The 26406-nt window shown below is 42.9% G+C and overlaps 2 protein-coding genes across 3 annotated transcripts in view; one reads left to right on the forward strand and one right to left on the reverse strand.

Annotated features, from left to right (window-relative positions):
- Positions 1-26406, reverse strand: part of LOC126471489 (polyhomeotic-proximal chromatin protein) — a 304690-nt gene that overhangs the window by 142062 nt on the left and 136222 nt on the right. The window contains exons 1-2 of one of the 2 annotated variants that reach the window (XM_050099696.1): positions 18884-19132; positions 18343-18439 (exon numbers count right to left, since the gene is read on the reverse strand). The gene's annotated coding sequence lies outside the window, so the exon portion shown is untranslated. Of the gene's footprint in view, positions 1-18342; positions 18440-18883; positions 19133-26406 lie in introns of those variants that run through there. The other variant, XM_050099695.1, reaches the window with a different exon arrangement.
- The window catches only part of LOC126471376 (nucleolar and coiled-body phosphoprotein 1-like), a 157397-nt gene that overhangs the window by 10789 nt on the left and 120202 nt on the right, over positions 1-26406 (forward strand). The gene's annotated exons all lie outside the window — the stretch shown is intronic.

Raw genomic sequence — 26406 nt, forward strand, 5'->3', positions numbered from 1 at the left:
TAGGACAACAGAGTGAGTTGTGCGCCCCTCGGTTCCAACTTCGACTATTGTCCCCTAATTGTGGCATTTGAGCGGTCAGACTCCATGTCACGACGCGCCGCTATCATCATCATAATATCGAAAACTGGTGTCAGCACCAGCAGACGTCTACGAGGAGACTTGGCCTTTGTCTCCCAGCGGATGTTAACGTAAGAACTGTTTTGGGACATTATTTAGAAACTAACTAGTACTGACGTACTTAGTTCGAGGCCTACTTGCGTTTAATCTTGTCAGAAATAATAGCACTAGATAATGCGTTACCCCAAAAGACCCCAGTCTAAAATGGCGGGTGGTTTTAATAAACGAACGTATTAATTATTACTAATAAAAGTTGATTTACATAGCTAGTTTAGACGGTTAATAGCTGCATTTAACGAGGACAGGCGGTAAAGCAGGCCGTAGAGCAGCAGAAGCGCAGCAAGCGTGATAACGCCCGAAGGTCTCAGATAAGTCCCAGTGCTATGCGACCGCGGCTTCTGGCTGACTGGCGCCTTTAGTATTGTTCACAAGTCTCTTAAGCACAAGTGATCACTATTCCAGTATTTCCTACTCTCGCAGTATTTAGGAGAGCAAACACAAAGTACATCAATTCGTTATTAAAATACGAAATTGAACTACAAAATAGCCACGAAACTTTCACTGGCATCTGTTTCAAGCTAGTGAATATTACACAGTGTTCTTGTGAAAGCTCTTTCAGTTAGTCGGATGCTTCACAAATGATACACATAATGTAATGACTGCTACGAATACTAATCTTTTGTAATCAGGCACGTCAGTTTATTGGAAAGCTATCGTATATGTCGAAGTTGTAAATCACATAATTTATATTTTTAAAATATTTCTAATGTCATTTTGTGTCACATATTAAGTAATCATTCCTGTAGTAAGTACATTTTTTTAGCGGTCGATGAAAGCCATTATGAAGTGTATTTTCTTTTATCTACCAAAATATTAATGAATGTTTATTGTCTATACACTCCAAGCACGTTCCCCGGCGAAAAGGAAATGTTTATGGATCTACATATTCAACAAAGTATCGAATCATCATAAAATCCGATGTAATAACGAAATGCTGCAAACTGGCATATATTTTCAGAAAATAAAATAAAAAATACGTGGTTACCATATTTATATTGTCGACAACGTACAGTGATATGCAGTCAACTTTTTGCATATTTGAAATCCCTACAATTATTATTCTCTTTTAAGCAAATCTCCTTGTAAAGTGTTCATAGAACAAAATCTTGATGGAAAAATGGTGTCGTTTCTCTTTAAGTTATTATTTAGGCATATTGTAAGCAGCTCACTGAGTTACAGATTTTTGTTCCTCATTGAAATAATTTATTAGATTCGTTTCAGATTTTCTACTTCGTATATTGGTAGGACAAATTTATCAGGTGGTATTAAGATATAAAGGCGGTATGACTATTACAGGTACAAACGAAAGATGACAAGCAGAGGGCAATGAAACAAGAAAATACACTCAACAAACATCGGTCTGGACCGATGGTTTCCCCCGATACGACGTGTTACGACTGACGACAACAACAACACCATACTACAAAGTCCCCGAGGATCCACACTGCGGATATACACTTGAGGACAAGAACAACCAGTATTGTTCCGCATGGCCACTCAAGTTCAGAAATCCCAGGGTTGTTCTAAAGTACTGACGACCATCAACAGGGCTTCAATACACGTTAGATTTTAGATATCGTGACAAATACAAAACAGCCTACGGGATCAAGTCGGATGACCTGGGAGGCCACGGTATTAGCGAGCCACGACAGATACACTTGTTGTCGAAACGGAATTTACCTGTACTTAGGTATCCGTAACTACGATAAAATCAAAGGAGGGAAGTTTCTAACTTAAGCCCCACGTGTGGTGTTTAGAAATAACAGGAGCCTTTGACATAACAGTGTGGTTGTGATGGGGATATGTTCGTTAGTATTATTTGCTCATTTCATCGTCCTCTGTCAGCCCCTTTCGTTCTTTCCTACTCACTGCGGAGAATACATCAAAATTATTTATTTCCTGTCCAATACCATTTGCATATTGCGTGGGAGAGAAATGACTTCGCGGCCTTATCCGTTACCGTATTTTCAACCAGCACGACACGATGGCGACAGCACGATTTTTGAAAAGTATGCCTGTAGTACTGGTTGTCTAAATTTACCCAACATGATTTCGCCAAAACGACGACATTTCTTTCTACGATTCCCATTTTGAGTTCACCAAGCACAGGTACTAATTTTTGTCTTAAGAACGTTCGGTAAAACAAACACTGCGACGAAGAGGCCCTGGCCGTTAAAGCCGTCCAAGATTGAGTCGCAGGCGAGGCTAGAGGGGAAGGAGCGGAGCGTCGCAGGTATGCGCCCTTTTCACAGCAGGCCCTGCATTCTCACAGGGTGATTCCAAAGTTGCTTCACCGCCACACTCGTTCCCAAAAATTCAGTACCCTCCTCGAAGGCGACAGATCGTCGAAGAGACGAAGTTCTGTACTTAATCCGGCTGCTACCCTATCTCCACACTCCTAAACATTCAGCATCATCAAATTTTATCGTTCATTGTTTATGTAAGAAACACCTGAAAACTGAGCGAAAATGGTTGTTTTCAAATCAAGGTACGTCTATCCTCTATCGAGACAAAAATTAAAAACTTTGCAACATCTGTGGTGCCCTAACCCTGGGCTTATGTGGCTGAAAGAAGTCTTGCCGCATCGTGTAGATGTCTAGTAGCAACCGCACCAAACATCAGCCGTTTATAATTTGTTACAGTTTGATCTTCCATCGAGGACAATAGCTTAGCAAATTCCCTTTTTACTTAAACTATCGGTCGTGAACACAGACGTCCGCGATGTCTTCGTACCTGCAGAATTGGTATAAGCCCCTACGTGAACCTTAACTCGCCAATACCGAAAGGAATTTTACCTGCATCGCAGTGTAACACAAACGTTGAGAAAGTTTTACGACATTCAGAGCGCGTGCTAGGAAACTTAGGTTTTTGAATAATTTATTAACTCGAAGAGAACGTCCACCAGCAATAAGTATACAACGCCTTAGCCAAATCACCACCTTTGTTCATACAATGAGGTGGCAAAAGTAATGGGATACCTCCTAATATTGTGCCGGACTTCCTTTTGCCTGGCTTAGTACAGCAATTCGACGTGGCACGGACTCAAGTCGTTCTAAGTCCCTGCAGAAATACTGAGCCACCATGCCTCTATAACAGCGGAAGTGTTGCTTGGGCAGGATTTTGTGCACCAACTGACCTCTCGATTATGTGACATAAACGTTCGATAGGATTCACGTCGGGCGATCTGGGTGGCCAAACCATTCACTCGAATTGTGCAGAATGTTCATCAAACCAATCGCGAATAATCGTGGCACGGTGACATGGCGCATTGTCATCCATAAAAATTACATCGTTGTTTCGGAACATCAAGTCCAAGAATGACTGCACATGGTCTCACAGGTGGACCAGAAGACCCAGTCCATTCCGTGTAAACAAAGCCCACACCATTATGGAGCCACCACCAGCTTGCAGATTGCCTTGTTGACAACTTGGGGCCCATGGCTTCGTGTAGGGTCTGCGAAACACTCGAACCCTACCATCAGCTCTTATCTGATAATCGGGACTCATCTGGCCAGACCACGGTTTTATAGTAGTCTACAGCCCTCCGATATGGTCACGATCACAGGAGAGGCGCTGCAGGCGACGTTGTGATGTTAGCAAAGGCACTCGCGTCGGTCTTCTGCTGCCATCGACCATTAATGCCAGATTTCGCGCTCCGTCCTAACCGATACGGTCGTCGTTTGTCCCACATTGATTTCTGCGGTTATTTCACACAATGTTGCTTGTATATTAGGACTGACAATTCTACGCAAACCCCGCTGCTCTCGGTCGTTAAGTAAAGGCCTCTGCCTCGTGATGACTGGGTGCTGTGTGATGTCCTTAGATTAGTTAGGTTTAAGTAGTTCTAAGTTCTAGGGGACTGATGACCATAGATGTTAAGTCCCATTGTGCTCAGAGCCATTTGAACCAAGTGAAGGCCATCGGCCACTGCGTTGTCCGCGGTAAGAGGTTATGCCTGAAATTTGATACTCTAGGCATACTTCTTGACACAGTGGATCTGGGAATATTTAATTCGCTAACCGAAATGCAATGTCGTTTGCGTCTCGCTTCAAGTACCATTCCGCAATAAAAGTATATTAATTCCCGCGGTGCGGCCATAATCACGTCGGCAACTTTTGCAGATGAAGCACCTGGGTAGAAACCACAATGCACTCCCTTTTACACCTTGTTCATATGCTATCCCATGACTTGTCAGCTCAGTGTATACCACAGCTGATCGACAGCACGTCTGGATTCACACAGTCATCGAAAGATATCTAGCTTATGCTCGATATGCAATTTCTTGTGATCGAATACATGTTGATTTTGTTTTACATATGGTTTTGTTGTACACACAGTTTGAACGAGGTACGTCGAGACGTCAGTATCCAAAAACAGCGCAATGTTTGAATTTCTGGGGTGAGCCACAAGTAGCAAAACGAGACTGCCACGATAGATTCTGGGAACGGTCGAGGCCGGTTGAACATTTTCCCACACGAGAGTGACTTGGCGCCGTTCCCCCTCTTACACTTTCCCCAGTGTCAGGTTTGGCTCCTAATCGTGATGCGCACTGTATACGAATCTCGCCCTTGGCGCCCATTCAGTTCGGCGCCACAAGCGACTACTAGTAACAGTGGTACGTCCTGTACACAAACCGTATAGTTGTGGCGTTTCTAGCGCCCCTCTCACCTTGCCGATCCAAGTGATGGCTTGTGTCGCTTGAGCCTTAATCCGCCCTGGGTACGCTGTTAAAAATCGTGGGTGAATTAAATGAATCCGAAACAAGAACTTTTGGTTTGGCTCATCGTACACGAGTATATCATTAACCGTATTTATTAGTCGATCTAATTGCTGGTGACGTTTCTGAGACATTCGTGTAGTAACACTTCAACTTATTTCTAGTAGGTGCTCTGTACTCAACAGGTGCAGGTTTGATGTATTGTAAATATTTTCAAGAGATGTTTCATTGTCTCCAGTTGTTTGCTGGCGGTTTAAAATAAACGCCTGAAATGAGTCTGTTACAGCAGATCTATACTGCACTTTCACATTCGTTGGCTTCACAAACCAAATTTTCACCTTTCAATCTAAGCGTACACTATGTACGCTACAGATCTTCTGTCACCGCAACCACGATTTTAGAGGGGGAGAGGGGTGGACACTAACCTTTAATCAGATCAGCCAGTACGAACAAGTTGTAATAACAGAGTACTGATTCTACCCTCTTTTGTTTAGAAATTTCTACAGTTTTAATTTACTTGCGGACTAACAAACGTCATTGGCCAACGGTGCGAATAATCCAATGTCGGTTGTAACACGAATGTTTGGCACGTTGCAACGCGCCGGCTGGTGTGCAGGCAGCTGAAGGCGCCACGTGTGCCGGCTGCGGCGCAGCTGGCCACCAGCCCATTAGCTTAACGACCAGGCCGCGTGGGAAGCCCACACAGCTGCCACAAGGGACTGCAAGCTCGAAAATCGTGCTTCCAGCTCTATGTATTTTTCTTATGTAAATTTTCGCATGCAAGCCTCCGTGCGCACATCCGTAATTATAACAGTCCACTCGACTAAAGAAAACTAGGAGAAAATATTCGCATAGTGGAAAATTTTTATACAGTAGTAAGAGCGAAGTGCCGACAACAACATACTAAAAGTCCTAACTGGTGGCGTGTGAGCGTGGAGGGGTTTTTAACTCACTTTTAAATGTTTCCCCCGAATAACTGGAGAAATTACTGCTTCTCGAGTAAACATTTCCCAGCAACAAGTTAACTACATTCAGTTTTCTAAAAAAGGGACATTCACTTTGCTCTAGAACTATAAGTTTCCGCACTACATGGGATGGAAAAATCAATTTTAAAAACGTTTTAATGGTATAAAATTAATGTTTATTAAATGAAGTGGGTTAAGAACAGATAAAATGTGTGTACCTCTTGTATGACAGGATAAATTGTGTTCCCGGGATGTAACAGGGTGGAGTGTTGAAACGTGAGAATGTATGTCACTGGATTGTGGGGCATGTACTTTCCTCCTGCATATGCCTGCCAACTGCAGAGCGAGCTCGCGATTACCACTCTCTCTTCCGCACTACGTCACTAATACAAGGGGGTTTCACAAAGTTATTCAACCCTTTTACTGGCGATGCAGTAGCAGACATGCCCAAGGTGGTGGTTATTATCGGCATAGTGTGCTGACAGTACATGGCATACAGCTAATTATATTACTAACGCCAGAGAATCATGTAGATAGGTACTACATAAATATCTTCACGTTGTTCTCCACAGCTAGAGGGGAAACTTTCTTAACCATCCTACATGACAGTGTAGCGTTCTTCCGGGGAAGGTAACTTCCTCCTTCAAAAGCGCTGCTCGCTTTTCAGTTTATAGTCTGTACTTATACACAATTTCCTGTCCAGTTCTCTTGTGGCAGTGGACAAACTAACTTCACTGCTCCGGTGTTTATACAGTGTAGTTATTTTCCGTTTATTGATTACTCATTCGCTGTTCTTAACTGCGTTATTAAGTAAAAAAAAATCTGAGCAGTCAACTGTTACCACACTGAGGATCTTGCTGCAAATGGAACATGCTATCACTCTGTATTTGACAATGTCCATTTTACTGTCTCCAGTGTCAATGGAGGGAATACACGCCACAGCATGAGTATGAAGCGTGTCAACACAGCCTCAGCTCTCTCAACATCTGATGAGGCCCAGAGGCTTACATTGGTTCCGTCTGCAACAGAAGTAGTACATCTAGATGTTGCGGAATTTCAGATATTTCGACGTTAAGTCAAGCACAGCCTTACAGCAGATTAGTATTCTAGACCTGAACGTGATCAGTCCCATTCCGTCAGAGATATTCACACCAACCTTGCAAGAAATTCTATGGATATGTGGTTACGTGGCTCACTCAGTGCAGCTAACTACAAATGCCAGAAATTCCTGAATGAAAGATTTATGCAGTCTACCGGTAACATAATAACAGAAGTGCAGTAACTTTCTGGTCACTCACTACATCACCACGAAGCTATTGTAACACGGTTACACGTCTTCTCGATTCGCTGTCGACGATAGACAGCTGCAAGTTACTACATTTACCAATCCAATCCCTTTCCTACAAACAACACGTCACAAGCATCATCACACAATTTAATGATTTTTAGCCAATGTTTATAATAACGCATTTTACATAAAAGTTCACTTAACAATTGCAAATAAGTACGCTAAAACCTAGACAAATCGAGCTAATTGGGACTGAGTACAGATTAAATCTGAGGAAACTAATTATACGAAGGACGACAATTTTAGACATTTTATTCAACAATAGTATTATTACAGTAAACGAAGTTTTTTTCTATCAGTAGCGCTGCTCTAGTTTCATGGTGGGGAAAGATAATTCATATCATCAGTTTACAGTCTTAGGAAGGAAGAAAGTGCAACACAATCAAGCGATATGTCATCCCTCAGGCGAGTGCATGACAATCCAGCGATATATCATTCCTCACAGGTCCACCCACAAATACCCTCCACCCTGTTACACCCCCAGAACACACATACAAACATTTAATATTTGTCCTTGTCTCACTTTATTTAATACTAATTATATACCATTAAACATTATTTTTAATTATTTCCGATTTAATTATCCCCCTCCAATGCGGAAGCTGTCAGAAAAAGTGAACGTGACCTTTTGTAGGTAATTTAATGTAGTTTAATTTTGTACTCGGAAACATTTTCTTTAAAAGCAGCGGTTTCCTAGTTATTCACGAAAAATATAGAAAAGAGATCTTTAATACTCCTTGTCCACATGTTCACAACCCATGCGTCCGGATTTTTAGTATGTGGTTCATTACACTCCCTCCCATCACTTCACAGAAATTTGCAAACTACACGAATTTCTTCCCCTATTCGACTTTTAGTCTTCGTTGGCTGGGCATTAAGCTGAAGTAGATTAAATCTCGGACTATTATACACTGAAGCGCCAAAGAAACTGGTACAGGCACGCGTATCCAAATACAGATATATGTAAATAGCCAGAATACGGCGCTGCGGACGGCAAAGCCTATATAAGACAAGTGTCTGGCGCAGTTGTTAGATCGGTTACTGCTGCTACAATGGCAGGTTGTCAAAATTTGAGTGAGTTTGAAAGTGGTGTTACAGGCGGCATACGAGCGATGGGACACAGCATCTCCGAGGTAGCGATGATGTGGGTATTTTCCTGTACGGCCATTTCACGATTGTACCGTAAATATCAGGAATCCTGTAAAACATCATATCTCCGACATCACTGCGGGCGGAAAAAGATCCTGCAAGAACGGGACCAGCGACGACTGAAGAGAGTCGTTCAACGTGACAGAAGTGCAACACTTCCGAAAATTGCTGAAGATTTTAAAGCTTGGCCATCAACAAGTGTCACCGTGTGAACCATTCAACGAAACATCATCGATATAGGCGTTCGGAGCCGAAGGCCCACTCGCGTACTTTTGATAACTGCACGACACAAAGCTTTACGCCTCGCCAGGGCCCGGATTGGAAACAAGTTGCCTGGTCGGACGAGTCCCGATTCAAATTGTATCGATGGGATGGACGAGTACGTGTATGACGACAACCTCACGAATCCATTGACTCTGCATGTCAGCAGGGGACTGTTCAGGTTGGTGGAGGCTCTGTAATGGTATGGAGCGTGTGCAGTTGGAGTGTATGGCTCCCCTGATACGTCTAGATACGAGCCTGACAGGTGACACGTACTTAAGAATCCTGTCTGATCACTTGCATCCATTCACGTCCATTGTGCATTCCGATGGACTTGGGCAAATCCAGCAGACAATGCAACACCCCACACGTCCAGAATTGCTACGGAGTGGCCCCAGGAACACTCTCCTGAGTTTAAACACTTCCGCTAGCTCCCCAGACACGAACATTATTGAGCATATCTCGGATGCTTTGCAACGTTCTGTTCAGAAGAGATCTCGACCCCTTTTACTCTTAGAGATTTATGGACAGCCCTGCAGGATCCATGGTGTCAATTCCCTCTAGCACTACTTCAGACATTAGTCAAGTCCATGCCACTTCACATCGTGTTGCGACACTTCTGGCCCTAAACGATATTAGGGAGGTGTACGAGTTTCTCTGGCTCTTCACTGTAGATGAGGTTTGTATGTCAACATGAGTATAAATGTTTGACGAAGGTGGTCTTCCCCGAAGTTCCCGATGGCGAGAAATCGAAATGTGCATTCAGTCTTTCAGTTAGGTTGGTTGGTTGGTTGGCTGGTTGTGTTTCGGTGGTAGGAGGGGGGGGGGGGGCGGCGGCAAGGGACCAAACAACAAGGTCTGTTAAAAGCGAGAAGGGTAAAAACGTAATGGACATCTTTTGTAACGTCAGTATTAAAATAAAATGAAGGAGATATGGAAGTCAAGAGGTGGGCGACAACAGGCTCTGCATGTGACAGAAAATATTCCATCCACATCTCTCCCACCCCTGATCCATTAGTCAAGAGCGCCCATTATTCAACAAAGTGCGACACCCAGAACATAAAACTGGGCGCAGAAGCAAGGAAACAATTTGAATCGAAAAGCGAGTAAAATAGAGTAAAAGAGGGACGAAAGAGTAGCCTTGTCCAGGAGTTGGGTCGGAGATCGCCCAGGCCTAGCATACAGCGTGAGACGCCCCATCCCCAACCACCCTGTCCCTGCTCCAGTACCTTGTAACTGAGAATAAAATCCACTTTCAACGGCCGCGCTGGATAGCCGACACGGTTCGCTTGGGCGCGCGCGTGTGTTTGGTTCCATAGAACTTACCATAAATTTCCCGTAAGTTAAACTTTCACGGAGAAAACTAAGAGGCAGTTCAACCACCCGTGAATCGTCGCCAATATGAGATGAATTGAGTCCAGGAGGGCCAAAACAGAGAGGGGCACGACATTTCACCAAGGTATGAACTGTCTGCAAGGCTCTACAACCACAATATGGGGGTGGCTTGTTACACAAAAGAAAACTGTGGGTTAACCTTGTATGACCGATGCGGAGACGACATAGGACCGTACATTCCTTCCGGTGTTGGCTACATGGGGTAGCAGCCCACCAGACGTCGTTCCATTTCCGAGCGGGCAAACAGCTCGTGTTCACCCGCAAGTCCGCACCTAGGGTCCGCTAAGCGAACGGGGATTTAGTACGTGCTCCTCTAGAGAGTCGGCTACATTAAGTATGAGAGGCGTTTTGTAATCTAATGAGCATCCCAGTAGATCCATTACTCCTACAATTAACTGAACAGTGGTACTTCACAATTTTGTATTGATGGTAAAAATGCATCTTTCTCAGCCCAGTTCCGGGCAGACTAGTCCCCTGCGCTTTGGAGAACGAAACGTGCATTCGATTTTTCATTCTCGTTTTAACTCTGAATTGACTCAACATAACGTTTACATTTTTTTAGTACTTTGAGACTATACACTCATAGATCTGGCTTAACAGTATCGGTTATGGTTACATATCAAAAACTGACAAGAAAACTGAATAAAAAACAAGTGTTGAATTGTGCAGTGGAGAAATGGACGGGCTGCACCTTTAGATGCTTTTAAAGTAGCGGTAACGTTTAAACCATGTACTGAACCCCTCTTCAATATAAGCACTTACAACTGAATCTCGTTATTACCTATGTGTCTTTCAACAATTTCGCTTCACCTTCTGCCATTTCGAGTATTTAAGCTAATTTACCCTCTTTTGTAATTTTTTTATAAAAATGTTACAGTACTCTTTAGCTTAGCATTGCTATCCTACATTAAGGCTTACTAACACGTTGCAGGGAGTGGCCGAGAGGAAGTCAGTCTGCTACTAGTAGGGGCGGGTAAGGGCAGTTCTGGGGAAATAAGATGTGAGCGGGTGAAAGTTACTGCGATAGTGTGAAACGCTGGTTTACGGAGCTGTGTTTCTGAGCCTCTGAGTTGATGCTTTAGAATCAGGAACAAAGGAATTTAAAACAACCGGCCTCAGGGGTTTCGCGGTAACGTCGCTTCCTCGGATCCACCTACCCTATCTGATCAAAAGTATCTGGACAACACTATGTAATGCCCAGTTGACCACTAGACATCGTGAGAGGCGATACTGCCAGTACAAGAGACGGGGGATACTGGGTACTGTGTTGTCAGTAGATATACAGTAACAGCAGAATGGCAGATCTCGGTGACTACGAACGACAACTAATCATACGAGTAACACATCCACCAAGAAAATTTCAATCCTTCTAAGGCTGTGAAGTGGAAATGAGAAAGAACGACAAAGCTAAACCAACAGCGAGCAGATTTTATGTACCGACGAACAGGGATGACTAATGTAGTGCCTACATAACCTATAAATAGTTTGCTTGTGGTCCCCTCGTAAAAAAAGGGTCACAAATCAGAATTTCATATAGAAATTATGATAGCACTGTAGATTATTGGAGGGAGGGAGAGGGTGGCTTAAGTCGGAAGCTCCGGGTTATTCGCCAATTAACGGGATCGCTAAATCACTAATTACCGAAGTATGAATAACGGTTTGTGAGTAGAGTCGTGTTACCCTGCAAAGAGGAGTGGCGGAGAGAAGGCGGAAGGAAATGGCAGTTTCCTGTGCGGTTGCGTCACAGCCGGCTGCCTGTGCACAGTGTCGGATCACGTATGTGGAGCTACTACAGTCCGAGAGCCCTGCCAAAACCCACGGTGTTCACCCCTTGTTCCTCTTTGTTACGGGCGCACACTACCAACATACAATTCCAGTAGAGCTAATGCGTAAGCCTACGTGGTGGTGACTCATCAAACGCGATGACTGATCCCACCAACCCGAGAATTGCAATGTATCGTATGTGACCTGACGGAGAACCTTGACTCTCAAGTGAGGTCTGGCCAAGGTTATATTCGGGTTTCCCAGACGCTACGCTTCAGAGTCCGATCCGGTAACGCGATAATTTTTCTAGGCTAACTTCCGCGGTGCATGTGGCAGGTACCACCAAACTTAGGCTATGATCGTGGGTTTCGTCTGGGTACAAACTGGAACGAACTAAGGTCCCTCTGAATGTTATGCCTTTTTTAGGAGGGGACCCAAATCTTATGTAGGCTTCACTTCCAAGTTATTTTTTCACTGTAGTCTTTCAACAGCATCCACTTCTAATTCAGGAGCTTTACTTCCAGACTTCGATGAAGTATCGCAAGGTATGCAGGAGTCCTGTGAAATTTGGAAGGCAGATGATGAGGTACTGGCGGAAGTAAATCTCTGAGTAGTGCTTGAGTAGTTCGGTCGGTACAGCACTTTGCTGCGAAAGGCAAAGGTCGGCCCTACGTTCGAAACCTGGTCCGGTTTTAATTTTCCAGGAAGTTTCAAATCACCACACACTTGGCGCTGCAGAGCGAAAATTCATTCTGGAATGTTACTCTTCATGCTTTACTGAAAATAAACCACTATCCAACTTTCTGCTGTCACAGACCATCAAAGAATACTAGCAGCGTAAGCTAATTGGCTGCATGAGAAATTTACGGAATTTCAATTTCTATCGTTCTTTTAGAATTGTGTTCTCGGCTGAAATACAGGAAACAAACGCACATAATCTTATTTCATTGTCATTGTTGCTATTTATACAATACTATGCCGTTCGATTGCAATGCAGCATAGACTACTATTCCAGGAGATAGCTATCTCAAATGTACTCCATTCTCTACCAGGATTCGTAGAGAACAATAAGAAATTGTGGGGGGCGGGGAGGTAAGTATAGGCTATCTGAATGAAAAACCAGTGTTTTTGAAGTACCTACAGTGGTTATAACGGCTGATCTACGTACTGCAATGCAGGAACTCCCCCCCGATACCGGTCGGTACGCCGCGATACATTGAAATCCCGAAATAGGCGACGAAGATATCGCATCAGAAGAGAAATTATCAGATTTAACATCGTGTGGTAAGCCCGCGCTCCCTTTTTACGTTTCGGGAGAGTAAATCTAGCAGGCAAGGACATGTCGCTTATTTTAGCTTCTAAATTGAAACTGATAAGCGATATTAATGTTGTCGGTGTGCTTATTGACGCCACATTGTAGTTACCTGTTACAGGAAAGTAGGGGGGACGGAGTTATTACTGTGCTCTAGCGGTAGTGTCACAATTCCGCTATGTTATCTCCGAATCACCAACAATCACGGCCCAGAATAGTAGTCCTCCGTGCAAGTGGGGGTTGCTCAACACCAATATACGCAGTGCGTCACCGAAATACTTCCGATCGTGCGTAGAGGACATAACCAAATACTGAAAGGGCAGCGACCGCTCGCGCCATGACATTAAGTGAAATGTAACAAGGCTCGCTGATCTCATCATACTGCATACTTTCTGCTAAGTACCACGTTCTCCACAGTTGCTTCTTTTTTTATTGTGCTGCGACCTATATATATATAATCCTAGTGGATAACGTCAGGGCTGATGTATATAGAGAAGCGACAACGCTAGAAAACTGCAACAAGGCCATCAGTGGATGGACGACCCTCAACAAATGTAGCGTATTGTCTACAAACAGGAACAAAGACCCTCCACTGCGTAATTGAACGATTGGAAGGAAATCACTGAAAGTTGCCACAATCCTTAAATATCTCTGAGATTGCGTACGGAGCGATTTAAAATGGAACTAACATATGAGACTAATAGCAGGAAAGCAGATTCAATTTATAAGAAGCCTCAAAGTGCAGGCCACGTACGAAGGAAGTAGATTACAAATCTCTCGTCCGATCACTATTTGAATGTTGCTCATCAGTCTGGGATCCGTACCAGATAGCTCTGATAAGAAGATCGAAGCATTTCGTTGCATTTAGTAAGCGCCAAAAGTGTCACGGAGATGTCAAACTCCAGCCAGAAGCGATACGAGAGCACGCTGTGGACCCGAGAGCGTTCATTCCAAAAAGAGTCTGCCTCGTGTGTGTGTGTGTGTGTGTGTGTGTGTGTGTGTGTGTGTGTGTGTGTGTGTGTGTGTCGCAAAAAGGCGGGAATGACGAGAATCGAGCTCAAACTGTGACTTAGCAATACCAATAATCGTTCTTCCCGGCGATCATTCGTGACAATCAGGTAAAGGATGAAGTGGCAGTGGTACATGAAATAGCTTCCACCACACATCACCAAGTGACTTGCAGCGTGTCCATGTTTGGAGGGAATTTCATACTCGGCTGTAGCCAAATGCTCTGTTTCTCGATATTTGGGTTGCATTTATTACGATATAATCGTCCCACATTCGCTCGGTAATTTTGGTACGGTTGGATTACATGTAGCTAATAGCTTGTTTGCCACTGCTGGATATACTGCACGCTTATTGTTTAGATTTTGATATCAACAAGGGACGTAACGAACGGCATGAGAACATCTGTATCTTGTGCTATAGGAATACTAAGCTGTTGCGACACTTCCGGTGCTGGGCTGTCGCTTGATGGTACTTCACATTTCGCCAGTTCGGGACTTATCTGGAAGGCTCTGAGATAGTTTTAGAATTCCGACTCAAATCCAAGCGAAAGTGATAACCTTCAGTTGTGTAAGTGGAATCTCATTACACCATGTTCGCCTGTACTAAATACATTTTGGTCGAATGACTCCAAAAAAGAGTTCAGATTAGATATTTCTTCGTACGGACCTACGGGGCATTTGAGATGATTTCTGCTGGGGATAGGTTTGCAAATTTTACTTCCATAAAAAGACAACCGAATCAAGTGAGTTCCTGAGAAACATCAACGCATACTCCTGAGATAAGCAAGACTGAGGAAGCAAGTTGTTGCTCAACACCAATAGACGCAGAGCGTCACCGAAATACTTCCGATCGGGCGTAGAGGGCGTAACCAAATACTGCAAGGGAAGCAACCACTGGCGCAATGACATTAAGTGAAATGTAACAGGGCTCGCTGATCATCTCATACTGCACACTTTCTGCCACGTACCAGGTTCTCGACACTTTGCTCTTTTTTATTGTGCTGCGACCTACCCTACAATACTTCATACTTTTAGGCTGCGTACCTGTAGATAACCCGTCTCCGGTTTCTGAAGTAATTATGAATTCATTTCCGTCACCTGCGAAACCTGTATATCAAACTGGTTAATACTCCAGATTTGATCCTGACGGCGCATGATATTTAACAGCCCTTCTTCTAGCATAGCGAACTAAATAAAAATTATGTAATTTTATAATAAGTTGTCCTTCCACGCTGCAAGATACACAGGTATTTTGAAAAACGAAACCTTTAGTGTCTCCTATGGAAATGTTTAATCTACAAGCTTTACGCCATTAATTAGCAATAGTTTGGAAACTTGTCACATTCTTCATTACGTGGGCAATTAGCTTCCTCCCCATTGTCGCAGTTCTCTTTCCAAGAGATCTTAGGCTCTGGTTACTACAAGAGATATTTTCTTCTCCTAACGCGTAAGTATCGGGACATACCTGCTAGGACTAATTATCTCAGTGGCTTAGGGAGTCTGAAATACAAATCTAAATGTCGAGGTTTCCATTTTCCGCAGGTCCCGGGATTTTTTTTTTTCCCCTGCCACCTATCACTACTTCCACCTTGTGCAGTGATTTGTTAACGCGAAAAATTAAGCGCTGCCCAGTAGATCCCAACCCACGTTAAACTATATGTTACCCACGACTAATCTGATAAATCAGTTCAAACGTACGAGGAAGGCAAAGAAGGGCGTAACGTTCCAGTGGGATCATTCCTAGCAAAACAGGGTGGGGTTCAACATTCGGGATAAGGACAGCTGTATCTTATGAGTGCCGTTCTCTTTTTCCTCCAATAATTCACCGAGTCGATGCTCGGGAAACATTCCTTGTGTTGGCTTTCACGATGTTCATCTTATAGGTTGACAAACTAGAATCAAGAAAGATTTGCACCACAAATGGGATCATTTTAACATAAATAGTAAACCGCATTGCTTTTAGTCAGACTACCGAAGTAGCTGAGACTTTAGATCCCGAGTCACGAATCCGTTCCGCTTCCGATAGAAGTGGCCGCCAGAGTCTCTGAGCTTTCCCTGGCAGTCGGCTAATTATAAGACAGATATGATGGCGGCTGGCTGGAGGGGAAAGATAGTTCGCTAGCGAAATAACTCAGGACGGGGTGGGGGCCGAAGAGGGGCGCCACATGAGATATGAGTGGCCGCCACACGAAGCCCGCTTCTGACTGCGACAGATGCTCTTCCAAAGTCATGATGAATCCAACGAAAATTTACATTACATGACATAGCAGGACGTCACCTGCCTTTCCCCCTAGTATTTTTAGCAAATTTTTTAACTATTCAAAGAACAGCAACTAAAATAAACGCTGCCCTCAATAGCCTGCAAATGCAAAGGGATACACACCTCGTTATATATATATATATATATATATATATATATATATATGTGTGTGTGTGTGTGTGTGTGTGTGTGTAGAAAGGGGGGAGGGTGGGTTGCCCAAGAGTTTCACCATGAGAAGCGACACGGAATTTTAAAAGTACTCGTATATGTTGTACGATCTTCCTTTGCGACAATGTAGACAAGCTGTCGACACGACAGGATGAGATGCCTGCTTTAATTTTATCTCCCGACTCTCAAATACATACAGTAGGTCACTATCGTTCCCGCAACCAAAAAGTTTCTTGTTTGAACACAATATTAGTTCAGGTTTTCCTATGGCACTTGGTACTACACAAATACTGAGTTGGTTTTTTAACCGCCATACTACCAATCAATCTCTATTCACGCCACAAAGATGGCACAGTAGAGAATTCAATGCAAAAGAAAGACAAGTTTAACGTCCGGTTGACAGCAAGACCCTTAGTGGAAATAAATCTACTGAGTCCTTTTGAAAGGAATCATCTCGGCATTTGCATTAAGCGATTCAGGTAACCACAGAAAATCTAAACCTTTGTAAGGCTAGAAACTGAAGCCCAGTGTCTTAACCACTGCATTGCGTCGCTCGTTAAGGTTCTAAGCAATTACAACAATAGTAAACATAGATCATTACACTGTAAGCTACAAACTATTTGCGTTAATTTACTGGCGGTAATTCATGTTTCTGAACACAATCACACGCGTGTCAATTTTTTACCACTAATGGAAGTGATAGACTGTAAGGGTGCTGTCAACACAAAAACCAAAGCCATTCTTTTCACGGAACCTGCCTGGTCTCTTCACACCCAACCCACCGATCTCAGCACAACAGTCATTTAAATGACGTCGCAAAGCAGGTCCATGGTGCTCCGGCGAAACATACTTGGATCACCTGCATTGTTAAAACGTCTTAGTTTACAAACACACAATACACAATATATTTCCAACATGCAATTTGCAACATGGTGTATTTTATCGCATGCTTTCTTGGAAAGAGTGGATCGTACAGCTTTTGAGAGCATTTTTGTTTCAAAATGGAATTCCACAGCACATTAAAGAGGCTGGTAGTGAATTTCCAGAGATTCTGTGTAAATAATTTCGTGCCAATGAACAATCAATGTGAGTTACATTAACAGACCAGCAAAAAGAAATGATAATGCATAGTCGAAAACTGATTATATTGAATTGTTCGACACGTTAAGTCAACTCAGAACCAAACTGTCACCTTTGAACTTAAAGACTTTGGACTACAACTCTAGAACCTACATTCCAAAATGTACATATGGTAAACAAATAACGTCTGTGTTCTGTTCCCTTTCTGTTTGCGCACGTATTACGTCATACGTCATATCCTTACGTCACCGTAGGGTGTCGGTAGGTTCAGTTTTTTTTTTTTTTTTAATCAACACACTGTTGTCACTTAAGGCTCCTTACAAATTGGGAATACGCTGGCACCTAAAGGTTCTCGTAATTGCAACACAGTAACGTAGTCACGTTATCTGGGAGGCCTAAATCTGGTACTGCAGTATCGGCGGCTTCCTAGCAACCGCTGCGTCCTGCAGTTGTTTGGTACGCGCGGCCAAATCAATGTGATCACTAAAGGGCGCGCAGTTTGTATAAACAGTATACTCACAGACGACCTAGTAAGCATTAAAGCATCTGTATTTTATGGCGTTACTAGAGTTACTATCTAGATCTATTATACAACAAATCACCTTTCTTAATGTGCTGCACAAATATACATACAGAACGTGGTACCTGCTTTTTAACTCACGTGCAACAGTTGAACATAAAAAGGACAGTCTGCTAGTGCCTCGTTATGGGGCACGTAAAATACGAAATTTACACTTACCACAAATACTGAACGTAGATGGACGACTGGATGGATGATCTCTAAATCGAAGCAATTCTGGAGCGTTGCTTACTAGTGTGTTGTGACACGCCCTCCTCTGTAACAAACAAGCATGGACCATATATTAAGGGCAAGTTTGGAACGGAAAGAAAATTTTTTTTACAAAGTTGCAAAAGCTAACAAAACAATGTGGACATCTTGAATCTCTGGAGTACTCAGCATTTTTATTTCATTTTGGCATCATGATTACATTTTCAATTCATCGACAAATATAGTTTTGTGCTGTTTACCTATCTCTCAATGACAAATTACACATTTATAATGTCAATATTTATATGTATTACTTCATTAAAATATATCTACGTAACTGCCAGTTCTCCAAAAACAGGGATGTCTCTAAGGCGCATCGAAGTGAACCTGTAGGGCGAAAGGCTTTGAAGATAATTTTTTTCTGAATGGACAGATCACTATTAACGAACTGCCTGTCGATTGCCTTTTGTGAAAACTATATTGTTTGAGATGTAAGTGATCATTAACTTACCGAAAAACAGCAGCTTGTAAATACGCTAGAGCCGTGGGTTCAAGGCGTCACACCTAAAAAAAGAACACACTACACATTCTTCTAATGTACGGCAAATACCCAACCGGAGGTGCACGGAGTATCCATACGGCGAGACACACGGACTTTCCAGGGTAACACGGGCCAGGCCGGCACACTCCTCATACCACACAGCTACGTGCTGTCAGCAGCGCTACAACTGCGCAACTGACTTTCGGAAAGCGCCGGGCACGGCGACGCCTCCCTGCGGAGGCAAGAGCAACTAAGCACCGCGTTGTTGTGGTCAACCTCCCCTTCTTACGTGGCATTTAGTCCCATTAGAAGCTTCCTCCACCACACTGCTAGTAGCCAGATACTTGTCGAATGTGTGCTGCACCGACCCCCTCACTTACAGTGTTGCACTGTATCCGCTGCGGTGTCAGGCGGTCGGTTGGCAGCACTTGTTGCATCATAATCACTGTCACTGGCTAAATATTGTACAGGACAGTGTGGCCTCACAACGCGTTTTGTTGCGAACGTTTAGGTCATCTTTCACTCCACCCACATCAACGAAATTCGCGCCTTACCCGTGGCTCTTCTGTAATAACCTGTATTTGCTCAGCTGAAGAGAATTTCGAAGCTGAACGTAAATTTCAAAAGATTACAGTGCGCTGTTAACAAAGAAGGTGATTAAACAAATAACATAAAATTCTGGTAGCCGCTTAGACTACATACGTTTTAAATCAGTTATAGCTAAAGTCATTCATCTTTATTTCCAGTCATGGTGTTAAAAATTACTCACAATGGGTTATTGAATTTGAACTAATCTTTGCTAGCAGTGTCAACTTGGGAAGTAGTTTGGATGTGGGCTTGCGTCATGGAAATACATTTTTGAAAACGTATGCTCTACTTATTAGCTTATTTTATTGCAACTTTTGTCATGACGGTTCTAATCATTTGGCAGCACCACCAGGCTGACGTGCACAGATATCCTACATTTCCATGCAGCTGCAAGAAAATGCCATTTCCATTTAAGTTCTGCTTCATTTAACGTGCAGCTACTGTAGCACGTCGGAACACAAATGCGCTAATTGTTTGCTACTCAAAATGTGCACTTGTGTCTTTTACGGCTACGTCAGCTTTTTTGAGTTGTAAATTTCTGCTTTCTTCTCAAAAATAATAGGAGCAGCCAAATCGCACTTCATATTTGACTTTGGCCGATCAAATGTCTCATAGGCGCACTAACCAATAATGTAAAGTTCACTCCAGAATATCGCTTGCTGTTCCTTGAACATTTCCTAATTGAACCACAAGTCCAGTGAACCCTGGGGCAGACAACTCGATAGGGAGGGATCCAGGGCTTCATGGCCCTCACTCACCCAGAAGAACATTAACTGGATTTTATATTTTTACATATATCAATTTGGAAATTTTTTTGTTAACTTTCGGAGAATAGCGTAGAATGAAAAGTGTGTCAAAAATGGCAAGGAATTTTAGTAAACTACTACAGGGCACTTTTCCGTGCTTGTTTGAGTGTTTTGCAGTAGAAAACATTCCTACCAAGCAGAGGCAACTATTGCCCGTAATTCTTCCGACACGTTTCGCCAGTGCACAATTTGTGCCAGAAAACCACAGGAAGTATGTCACACCTTGTAGTAAAGAGAATATAATGTCACCGGTGCAATAAGGAGTCTGAGGCACGGTAAGGAGCAAATGCTCTGAAAAGATAATTATAGCAGACAACGCAGAAAACAGAAACTTCAGCTTCAATCCTAAGTCGATGAAAGAGTTTACGTCCAGATCATCCTTTATCTACATTTCGAGAACATCCTAAATTATGCAAAACTGTAGTACGCCCACTCTTTAACTGAGGATTTTTCACAGGCATTCCGTCTTGTGGGAAAATCTACGAGGTATTGGAATAGGCAAATCTAAATCTGGAGCAAAACCTCCAGTTCCTAGTGAGTATGTAAATGAGTATCTCACCACGACCACATCTCAACCTGACCAACACACAAAGACGCAAACCACAGATTCCCTTAAAATATCAGTGGCTGGTACAAACGGAATTGTTTTTTCTGCAGCCGGTAAGTCTTTTAACACAGTTATGAAATCAACTGCGGGAAATCGTTCGGCAGCCGCAGGACACGGCAGTATTACAATATAAATGATTAGTTTCCTCGTTGTTCCACTACTGCCCACAACAACGTATATTTTTAACCATTCACTGACCTCCAGAGTCTTTCCAATAGTCTGGAAGCAGGGAATCATAAAACCTGTACCTAAAAAGGAATATACCAAAGAACCTTCTGACTAACACCCCATTTGCATTCTGCGAACATTATCTAAGGCTTTAGAATACATATTACTTACCGTCAAATAACTTTCTGGATGAATACCAGTCTGGTTTCCAGAAAAATCGCATTACGAGGACTGCTCTTATAAAAATGACTGACGAGCTGAAACAAGCTATGTGCAAACAAGAGGCAACTACCATGTGCTTTTTGTTTTGAGTAAATCTTTCAGCGCTGCTCATTCTCATATTGTACTTACTAAAATCAAAAGTCAAAACTTTTCTTCAAGTGCTGTATAATGGTTCCACTCATACCTTAGATTCCGTCAACAGCGTTTAATCATCTGAACAGAGAGGTTACAATGGAGGAATGTAGTATAAGGGGCCCGCAATGATCACTACTGGGCCCATACTTTTCTCACTATACGTCAATGATATGTCGAGTATTATCTCCCATTGCAAATATTTATACGCTGACGACTTTCAGTTATCTCTAATTGCAAGCCCGACAAATCTTCCCACAGCCATCCAGCACGTAAATTCTGACTCACTCGCTTTATAGAATGGGCGCAGAACATAGGTTTGAAACTTTCTTAGTCACTCACAAAATACGTATTACCCCTCAGTTCAGGGATACTCTTCCATCCTTGATCACAAACAGCACAGATATAACCTTTTCTTCTTCTGCAAAGAATTTGGAGATAATTCTGGATCATCGCTGAGACTGTACTGAACACACAGCTGCAGTCTGCAAGGAGGAATCAGCATCACTTCGTTCACTGCGGAAATACAAAATAGAATTTCCTCTCGAGCTTAAAAAGAAAATCGTAGAGTCACTAATACCATCCACCCTTCATTATGGTGATAGCGTTTCTTCTATCGTCTTATCTATCATTGCGCTCCTTCCTATTTGTCTTCAATCCTTACATTGATATCTGAACAACACAGCAGAAGTACTCGTTCTCAGCCAAGTAAAATCATCTCCGTGCTACTGCACGGCACTGCCATGTTCTTTGAATCATTTTCTGTGCCAGGAACCCAACTTTAGAACAATCTTTCTCAAAATATTAGAGCTATTAAAATACTTTCAAACTTCAAAAGACAGTTAACGGCCTAGCTTGTAACACAATAGCTATCTCTTCCATAAACTTGCCAGCGCCGGCCGGAGTGGCCGTGCGGTTCTGGGCGCTACAGTCTGGAGCCGAGCGACCACTACGGTCGCAGGTTCGAATCCTGCCTCGGGCATGGATGTGTGCGATGTCCTTAGGTTAGTTAGGTTTAATTAGTTCTAAGTTCTAGGCGACTGATGACCTCTGAAGTTAAGTCGCATAATGCTCAGAGCCATTTTGAAACTTTCCAGCAGTTCATTCTCATCAACCCTCCCTCCGCCACCGCTTTCCCCTCCCCTTGTCTACACAGTTTTCTTCTTTCCTAGCAGCCATCGTCACTTTCATTTCAATCTTCTCCTGTTTCACTATCTCTTCCACTTCTTCTAATACCAAATAAGGCTTCAAAAGTGATAAGCTAACCAACATCCTTCTTAACGCCTCCATTATTGATTTATTTATTTATTATTATAATCGCCAATTATTACTTTTTATTAACAATGAAAATCGTTAGTATTGAATTCATTATGTAATTACTAATCACTATCATTTTTATTTCCTCCGGCATTTCATCGTCATTGTCAGTGTTGTTATTGTTATAGCCTATTACTGTTTTTTATTGATTATGCACATTATTATTACTGTGATTGTTATTTAATATTTTGTTGTTATATGTAGTTCCTGGTCAGATGTAAGGCCCTAATTTGGTCAGGCTAAATAAGCAATAAAAAAATAAGTAAAGAAATAAATATCGTAAGTTTCATCATAAACGTACGAATATTCCAATAAGGTCTTCGTAACGTCTGAGACTACACTTTTTTATGTGACGGAGACTTTAAGTGAAAGATGAAAGTGACAGTATTATACACTGACGAAAAAAAAATCGCAGCACCGAGGAGGAGTTGTGCGACAAACGAGGGTTGGTAGGCGTGTTTTCTCATTAGAAGCATGATGTCTATTCAAATTTCGCTAGTAGCGCCACTAATAACCTACAAATAAGGTTTGCTTTAAATACACGCTGCAACGGTCGTGAGCAATAGTTACCTCTGAGATTGGACGTGGTGAACTGATGTTAGTCAAGAATGCTTTTAAGCCGACAAAGACACCATTATCAACACCTCATTGAGTCTGAACGAGGTCGTTTAATATGGCTATGAGAAGCTGGATGTCCCTTCTGTGATGCTGCAGAATGACTTGGCAGTAATGCAGCCGCTGTACATGATTGCTGTAAGTGATGGCTAGCAGTGGTGGTACAGACGCAAGAAGGCCAGGAGCCATACGGGCACATGGTACTACCATCGTGTTCAGCGTGTGGCTCTGGCGCATCGTACTGCATCTGCAACAGCTATTTCAGCAACAGTTGACACCACAGTGACACAACGAACTGTTGCAAATCCGTTACTTCACAGACAGCTCCGAGCCGGAGCACCCTGTAGTGTGCATTCCACTGAACCCAAACCACAATCGTTTGCGACGCCAGTGGTGTCAACCGGGATGCCTTTGGAAGGTAGGGTGAGGTCTGTTGTGTTTTCTGATGAAAAATGGTTCTGCCTCGGTGTCAGTGATGGACGTGTGTTGATTAGCAGGAGGCAAGTTGAGCGCCTGCAGCCATGCTGTCTGCGTGTTAGACACAATGGACCTATACCTGGAGTTATGCTCTGGGGGTACGATTTCGTATGACAGCAGGAGCTTTCTCGTAGTTATCCCACACACGCTGACTGCAAAATTGTACGTCTATCTGGTGATTCGACCTGTTGTGCTGCCATTCATGAATAACATTCCAGAGGCGTTTTTCAATAGGATAACGCTCACCCACATACTACTGTTATAACTCGGCATCCTTTTGCAATGTGCAGACATGTTGCCTTGCCCTGCTCGATGACCTTTTTTGCCTCCAGTCGAGCACATATTGGACATCATCGAACGAACTCCATCGTCATCCACAAACAGCATTAATCGTTGCTGTGCTGGCCGACCAAGTGCGACAAGTGTGGAACTCCATCCTACAAACTGACATCCGGACCTGTACAACACTATGCATGTACGTCTGCATGCTCACATTCAATATTCTGGCGTTTACACCGGTTGGTTTATCTCGCGCTTACATTAACCTGTGATCTTGCAGTGTTAATCATTTAAATGTGTTACCGAGACAGATGTAGTCCCGACGTTTCATTACTCTACATTAATTATTTTTTGAAGCTCCTATTTTTTTCCGTCAACGTGTAACAAGCGAGGCACTGCTGCTGATGTTCCGTCTTTGTTCTCTTGCCAAATCCGTATCAGTCCTGTGTTTGGTATTTACTTTTCGAACCTCTCTCCTGTGTTCTGTAAAGTAATATCACCGAAGAAAGAAAGGATTGGTAGAATTTAACGTCCCGTCGACATGGACATAATGAAAGGGGATATCGCTAGACTTCAAAACGAAAGGGAGTATGCATGATCCCTTGAAAACATCTCGGTACTCGTCCCGAGTGGTTTACAGAAGTCCCAGAGAAGCTAAATTTCCACGGGAAGACTGAATTTGAACCCGCTTCTGCTGAACACGAGCTCAGGCTCGTTACTCGTACGCCACCGTGCGCGATTCATACCACTGCATCGTTTAATGATGCCTTTTGTCGTCGTTATGTTCTAATGCTGTAGTCATTTTGACTGAGTGACTTTTCTCAACATCAATGTAGCCTTCGTTTCATACTCAACCTTTTGGTCATTGAGATGTTCTATAGGAATTAAAAGTACTTTGTATTATATTTATGTGGTTACTTTCGATATCTTCGGACAAATAAATAATAAAGAAATACATTACTCTAAAAAGAGAAAGCGGAACACATCGTTTTACGCATCGTGTTTCATACATTTGCACTGTTAATGTCTGGTTAGGGCAAAGCTTCGAAATCATAATTTCAACTAAATTTGCTCAACAGACACTGCGAGTAAGTACATCAACTCAACTTGGTCTAAGGCCTCTACAAGTTTTTTTACCATAAATTCACACTGAAGATGGAGCAAGAAACAATTGTTGTTGATCATGATTTTATCGCCATAATATTCTGTATTACCGTCACTGCTGCATCATAAAAATGGTTCATACTTTATAAACACCAGTGAGAGTGTGAATTATATTTTATTTAAGGACAATAACAGATCTGCGCTCCGCCGCAAATTATGAATTTCATCGTACAGTGGGCCTGGGCGATTTGCCAGCCGCGGGAAGACATTACATTCTTCAACACCTCATTATAAAAAAAATCTCCAAGCTGAAGCAGACATAGTGGCACATTCCTGTGTCGTCACGTTTAGCGCAGTAGTCCAAAATCGAAAAATACTTGGAACCAGACAGAAAATTGCCAGGAAGAATAGCAACGAAAGAAGAACACTTAGGCATCCCTACATCGCCGTTGTAGCTACTTGCATACCGGTGGGGAAGTATAGCGAGTCTTGCGTGGTGTCCAAGCATCTGGACGCTTACTATTATATGTCTAAAAGATTGCACAGTTCTGTTCGTCTAAAGGTGGTGGTGGTGATGATAATGATGGTGATAATAGACAACAATCGTAAGAGTCGTTCGTTCCAATAAGGTAAAGCACGTAATGAAGAGGTAGCAAGGTGGGTGAGGAGAGCGCGCGCAGGCCGAGGCGGGTCTGGACACTGTTGACAGTGTGCCAAGCCTCTCGGAAATAGCGCAGAAACACTGACGTCACGAAGTCGAGCCCAGCCGCCTTCGTGCGAGGCTATTGATCCTCGGCCAGACTGCGCTATCACCACATGCAGTGCATCCACTGTGCCTTTCGAAAATTACTTTTGCAATTGTAAGAGATGTTTCTCCAGCATAGTGGCAGATTCGACGGAAGCTATGAGTTAATTCAGTAATTCTCCGCAAAGTACCAGATGAAAACATTGCTACGTCTAACTCCTTTCCTTTGACGGGGACGTTTCCGTCATAAACACTCACGATTCACTTCCTCAGTATCTTAACAATCAGATAGGCACAGTTTCATTGGAAAGAGTTTTTAAAAATTATTTTTCAGTTCTTACATTAAAGGATGAAATTCATTTGAGTTTTTACACGATCGTACGTTGATAGATGTGTCTCTCTAGAGACGCAGCTCAGATCCGTAGCCCAAAGT

This window comes from Schistocerca serialis, chromosome 3 (assembly GCF_023864345.2).
Source record: "Schistocerca serialis cubense isolate TAMUIC-IGC-003099 chromosome 3, iqSchSeri2.2, whole genome shotgun sequence".
NCBI classification, from domain to species: Eukaryota; Metazoa; Arthropoda; class Insecta; order Orthoptera; family Acrididae; genus Schistocerca; species Schistocerca serialis.